The sequence below is a fragment of the Ovis canadensis genome, chromosome 1, assembly GCF_042477335.2.
Source record: "Ovis canadensis isolate MfBH-ARS-UI-01 breed Bighorn chromosome 1, ARS-UI_OviCan_v2, whole genome shotgun sequence".
NCBI lineage: Eukaryota > Metazoa > Chordata > Mammalia > Artiodactyla > Bovidae > Ovis > Ovis canadensis.
Window position 1 is genome coordinate 73,053,428 of NC_091245.1, and position 7,182 is coordinate 73,060,609.

A 7,182-nucleotide genomic window follows, 5' to 3' on the forward strand; every position below is an offset into this window, starting at 1 on the left:
CCTGTTCTAGCATGTTAGAGAGGAGAGAGAAAGGACTTTATTTTTGATTCATAAAATTATACTTAGATTTATACCTATTCATAGTAAATTTTATATGGCTTCCTCACAAATGAAAGATGTTTTCTTATGATTGCATTTATTTATCTGTGAATAGGATATAAGGGTCTGTTGTCCGAAACTTGTTATACTTCTTATTTCACTCATTGGATATTTTAAATGACCAAATGGCTCTTTTTGGTTGGAAGTAAGCATTCTGTGTATCATACAATCTTAAATTTAAACACTTAATTGAGAATATTATACTGTTATAGAAATGAGCATACAATACAACTCTTATTTTGTATTGCATTTATGTATTTCATTTTATCAAGAAAAGTAAAATCTGAGACTTAGAAAGAAACTTAGAGATTTTTTAGCCTAGTTCTCCACCTGGTACAGTAATTTTTAAAAATTATAACTCTGACAGACATTCAGTTTCTGCCTGAATACCTCTGGAGATTGGTACAACCCTCAAGAGGCAGCTGTTATTGTTATTGGACAGCACATGTGGATAAAAAGTTCTTTCTACTTTCAGTCAGAATTTGCGTTCCTTACTTCCAGCTTTGCATCCTAATTCTGGCCTCTGGAGAAACACAGAATTAGTATACTCATCTCTCCATGACAGCCCTTCGAATATCTGAAAGCTGATATTATGCCTTTCCTTATTCTTCACTTCCCAAGTTGCTTGAATAATTTATCAAAAATTATGGCTTCTCCTAGTCATCTGGACATTTACATTTCATTACACTCTAATTAGTCAATGCCCCTCTGAAAACGTGGCAACCAGCATTGAATTCTATATTATTGATGTGGTTTAACCAGCTAGAAATACAATAGAACTGTCACAGGTAGTGATTTGTGGGTAGTAATTTCTCAGGGAAGCCTCTTTAAGTCCCTTGAAAATAGGTGGCTGGTATGGAAACACTTGGTAAACTGTAAAGTACTTTATACATAAAATATTTTGCTCTATTCCATTTAAAAACTGAAAATGCAAAAAATAATGAGATAATTTTTTTTTTTCCCCGCTGCCAATAACAATACTGATTTTAACCTTTAGGTTAGCAACATTAGTGGAGTTAGCAAAAAGGCTGGTGTTTTATCCTTGGCAAAAATATAAAAACCACTATAATATTGTAAAGTAATTAGCCTCCAATTAAAATAAATAAAAGAAAAAAAAACAGTTTTAATCTCAGCCATTCTGTTGGAGTACTGGCCGTTTCTGAGTTGAACAAGTTTTAAATCATCTAGTCATTTTTGCAACATGCTTTATATTGACTTATATGTGTAATGACATTTTATCATAGGATAAATGTCTGTTGTTGTTATTTAGTTGCTAAGTTGTGTCTGACTCATTTGAGATGTCATGGTCTATAGCTCACCAGGCTCCTCTATCCATGGTTTTTTCCAGGCAAGAATATTGGACTGGGTTGCCATTTCCTTCACCAGGGGATCTTCCTGACCCTGAGTCTCCTGCTTGGCAGGCGGATTTTTTTTTTCCCCACTGAGTCACTTGGGGCGGGGGGCCTGATACATGTCTGTCAGTCAGTCAGTCAGTCGCTCAGTCAGTTCAGTTGCTCAGCCATGTCCAACTCTTTGCAACCCCATGGACTGAAGCAAGCCAGGCCTCCCTGTCTATCATCAGCTCCTGGAGTTAACTCAAACTCATGTCCATTGCATTTTTTTTTTCCCTTGGGGATGGTCTTGATTCCTGTCTCCTGTACAATGTCACGAACCTCCGTCCATAGTTCATCAGGCACTGTGTCTATCAGATCTAGTCCCTTAAATCTATTTCTCACTTCCACTGTGTAGTCATAAGGGATTTGATTTAGGTCATACCTGAATGGTCTAGTGGTTTTCCCCACTTTCTTCAATTTAAGTCTGAATTTGGCAATAAGGAGTTCATGATCTGAGCCACAGTCAGCTTCAGTCTTGTTTTTGCTGACTGTATAGAGCTTCTCCATCTTTGGCTGCAAAGAATATAATCAATCTGATTCCAGTGTTGACCATCTGGTGATGTCCATGTGTAGAGTGTTCTCTTGTGTTGTTGGAAGAGGGTGTTTGGTTTGACCAGTGCATTCTCTTGGCAAAACTCTATTAGTCTTTGCCCTGCTTCATTCTGCATTCCAAGGACAAATTTGCCTGTTACTCCAGGTGTTTCTTGACTTCCTACTTTTGCATTCAGGTCCCCTGTAATGAAAAGGACACTTTTTTGGGTGTTAATTCTAGAAGGTCTTGCAGGTCATCATAGAACTGTTCACCTTCAGCTTCTTCAGCATTACTGGTCGGGGCATAGACTTGGATTACCATGATATTTAATGGTTTGACTTGGAAATGAACTGAGATCATTCTGTTGTTTTTGAGACTGCATCCAAGTACTGCATTTCGGACTCTTTTGTTGACTGTGATGGCTACTCCATTTCTTCTGAGGGATTCCGCCCCACAGTAGTAGATATAATGGCCATCTGAGTTAAATTCACCCATTCCAGTCCATCTTAGTACACTGATTCCTAGAATGTCGATGTTCACTCTTGCCATCTCCTGTTTGACCACTTCCAATTTGCCTTCATTCATGGACCTAACGTTCCAGGTTCCTATGCAGTTTTCTCTTTACAGCATCAGACCTTCTTTCTATCACTAGTCACATCCACACCTGGGTGTTGTTTTTGCTTCAGCTCCATCCCTTCATTCTTTCTGGAGTTATTTCTCCACTGATCTCCAGTAGCATATTAGGCACCTACCAACCTGGGGAGTTCATCTTTCAGTGTCCTATCTATTTGCCTTTTTATACTGTTCATGGGGTTCTCAAGGCAAGAATACTGAAGTGGTTTGCCATTCCCTTCTCCAGTGGACCACATTCTGTCAGACTTCTCCACCATGAGCTGTCTGTCTTGGGTGGCCCCACATGGCATGGCTTAGTTTCAATGAGTTAGAGAAGGCTGTGGTCCATGTGATCAAATTGGCTAGGTGTCTGTGATTGTGGTTTCAGTCTTTCTGCCCTCTGATGCCCTCTTTTAGCACCTACTGTCTTACTTGGGTTTCTCATACCTTGGATGTGGGGTCTTTCTTCATGGCTGCTCCAGCAAAGCGCAGCCACTGTTCCTTATCTTGGACTTTGCAGCCACCACTCCTGATGGCTGACGGAGGTTCATGACATTCTACAGGTGACAGGAATCAAGACCATCCCCAAGAAAAAGAAATGCAAAAAATCAAAAGGGCTGTCTGAGGAGGCCTTACAAATAGCTGTGAAAAGAAGAGAAGTGAAAAGCAAAGGAGAAAAGGAAAGATATAACCATTTGAGTGCAGAGTTCTAAAGAACAGCAAGGAGAGATAAGAAAGCCTTCCTCAGCGATCAATGCAAAGAAATAGAGGAAAACAACAGAATGGGAAAGACTAGAGATATCGTCAAGAAAATTAGAGATACCAAAGGAACATTTCATACAAAGATGGGCTCAATAAAGGACAGAAATGTTATGGACCTAACAGAAGAAGAAGATATTAAAGGAGGTGTCAAGAATACACAGAAGAACTGTACAAAAAAGATTTTCACCACCCAGATAATCATGATCATGTGATCACTCACACTCACCTAGAGCCAGACATCCTGGAATGTGAAGTCAAGTGGGCCTTAGGAAACATCACTATGAACAAAGCTAGTGGAGGTGATGGATTTCCAGTTGAGCTATTTCAAATCCTAAAAGATGATGCTGTGAAAGTGCTGCACTCAATATGTCAGCAATTTGGAAATCTCAGCAGTGGCCACAGGACTGGAAAAGGTCAGTTTTCATTCCAATCCCAAAGAAAGGCAATGCCAAAGAATTTTCAAACTACCACACAATTGCACTCATCTCACATGCTAGTAAAGTAATGCACAAATTCTCCAAGCCAGGCTTCAGCAATACGTGAACCGTGAACTTCCAGATGTTCAAGCTTGTTTTAGAAAAGGCAGAGGAACCAGAGATCATTTTTCCATCATCTGCTGGATCATCGGAAATGCAAGAGAGTTCCAAAAGAACATCTCTTTATGATTTATTGACTATGCCAAGCCTTTGACTGTGTGGATCACAATAAACTGTGGAAAATTCTGAAAGAGATGGGAATTCCAGACTACCTGTCCTGCCTCTTGGGAAACCTGTATGCAGATCAGGAAGCAACAGTTCGAACTGGACATGAAACAACAGACTGATTCCAAATAGGAAAAGGAGTATGTCAAGGCTGTATATTGTCACCCTGCTTATTTAACTTATATGCAGAATATATCATGAGAAACACTGGACTGGGTGAAGACAAGTTGGGATCAAGATTGCCGGGAGAAATATCAATAACCTCAGATATGCAGATGACAGAAAGTGAAGAAGAACTAAAGAGCCTCTTGATGAAAGTGAAAGAGGAGAGTGAAAAAGTTGGTTTAAAGCTCAACATTCAGAAAACTAAGATCATAGATCCGGTCCCATCACTTTATGGCTAATAGATGGGGAATCAGTGGAAACTTGCCAGACTTTATTTTTTGGGGCGCCGAAATCACTGCAGATGGTGACTGCAGCCATGAAGTTAAAAGATGCTTACTCCTTGGAACGAACGTTATGACCAACCTAGACAACAAATTAGAAAGCAGAGACATTACTTTGTCAACAAAGGTCCATCTAGTCAAGGCTATGGTTTTTCCAGTAGGCATGTATGGATGTGAGAATTGGACTATAAAGAAAGTTGACTTCAAAGAATTGGTGCTTTTGAACTTTGGTGTTGGAAAATATTCTTGAATGTCTCTTGGACTGCAAGGAGATCCAACCAGTCCATCCTAAAGGAGATCAGTCCTGGGTGTTCACTGGAAGGACTGATGTTGAGGCTGAAACTCCAATACTTTGGCCACCTCATGCGAAGAGCTGACTTATTTAAAAGACCCTGATACTAGGAAAGATTGAAGGCAGGAGGAGTAGGGATGACATAGGATGAGACCGGTTGGATAGCATCACTGACGCAATGGACATGAGTTTGGGCATGCTCCGGGAGTTGGTGATGGACAGGGAGGCCTGGTGTGCTACGGTACGGTTCATGTGGTTGCAAAGAGTCGAACATGACTGAGCGACTGAACTGAACTGAACCGAACATGTCAATTGAGTCGGTGATGCCATACAACCGTCTCATCTTCTGTCATCCCCTTCTCCTCCTGCCTTCAATCTTTCCCAGCATCAGGGTCTTTTAAATAAGTCAGCTCTTCATATCAGGTGGCTAAAGTATTGGAGTTTCAGCTTCTACATCAGTCCTTCCAATGAACATTCAGGACTGATTTCATTTAGGCTGGACTGGTTGGATCTCCTTGCAGTCCAAGGGACTCTCAAGAGTCTCCTCTAACACCACAGTTCAGAGCATCAGTTATTTGGTGCTCAGCTTTCTTTATAGTCCAGCTCTCACATCTGTACATGACTACCAGAAAAATCATAGCTTTGACTAGACGGACCTTTGTTAGCAAAGTAAAGTATCTACTTTTTAATATACTGTCTAGGTTGGTCCAAGTTTCTCTTTCAATGAGTAAGCATCTTTTAATTTCATGGTTGCAGTCACCATCTGCAGTGATTTTAGATCCCCAAAACATGAAGTCTCTCACTATTTCCATTGTTTTCACATCTATTTACCATGAAGTTATGGGACCAGATGCCATGATCTTAGTTTTCTGAATGTTGAGCTTTAAGCCAACTTTTTCACTCTCCTCTTTCACTTTCATCAAGAGGCACTTTAGTTCTTCTTTGCTTTCTGCCATAAAGGTGGTGTCATCTGCATGTCTCAGGTTATTGATATTTCTCCTGGAAATCTTGATTCCAGCTTGTGTTTCTTCCAGTCCAGTGTTTCTCATGATGTACTTTGCATATAAGTTAAATAAGTAGGGTGACAGTATACAGCCTTGACATACTCCTTTCCCAATATGGAACCAGTTTGTTATTCCATGTCCAGTTCTAAATGTTGCTTCCTGACCAGCATACAGATTTCTCAAGAGGCAGGTCAAGTGGTCTGGTATTCTCATCTCTTGTAGAATTTTCCATAGTTTGTTGTGATCCACACAGTCAAAGGCTTTGGCATAGTCAATAAAGCAGAAATAGATGTTTTTCTGGAGTTCTCTTGCTTTTTTGATGATCCAGTGGATGTTGGCTGTTTGATCTCTTGTTCCTCTGCCTTTTCTAAATCTAGCATGGACATCTTTAAGTTCACGTTTCATGGACTGTTAAAGCCTGGCTTGGAGAATTTTGAGCATTACTTTACTAGCATGTGAGATGAGTGCTATTGTGAGGAAGTTTGAGCATTCTTGGTCATTGCCTTTCTTTGGGATTGGAATGAAAACTGACCTTTCCAGTCCTGTGACCACTGCTGAGTTTTCCAAATTGCTGACATATTGAGTGTAGCACTTTCACAGCATCATCTATTTGGATTTGAAATAGCTCAACTGGAATTCCATCACCTCCACTAGCTTTGTTCGTATGATGCTTCCTAAGGCCCACTTGACTTGCACTCCAGGAGGTCTGGTTCTAGATGAGTGATCACACCATCATGGTTATCTGGGTCATGAAGATCTTTTTTGTATAGTTCTGTGTAATCTTGCCACCTCTTCTTAATATCTTCTGCTTCTGTTAGGTCCATAGATGTGGAGGCAATAGCAGAGTCTCCTATTGACAAGACAACTTATGAGTAAAACCATTTTCACATCCAAAGTAGAGATTTAAATATGTGATCTGTACTCTTTCCCATTTGAAGTATAATTTTAAACACTTCTGAGTTTTATGAATTTTAAGTAGAATGGGAATATGGTTTAATATGATCATCTAATTATTCATTTATTCTCAATTGCTTATTGAGTATCAATTACATGTTGGGTACTTGAAAAAGATGTGGATGAATTGTTCATCCTTCTTTTTCACTAACTCTAGAACAATTTTTTTTTGAAAAACGTAGCTGTTTACCTAGTGTGTTTGGCTTGAGTTTATATTCTGAACACTCTAAGAACTTAATGCACTGCCGGACAGAATAATCTTAAAACTAGCTGTAGCAGGCTGTAGTTGGTGAACATAAATATGAAATACAAGTATGAAGTCCAAATAGGATAATGGTAATGCTGAGAAGCCCAGTACGCTCCTGGCATACAGTAGATTCTTAATC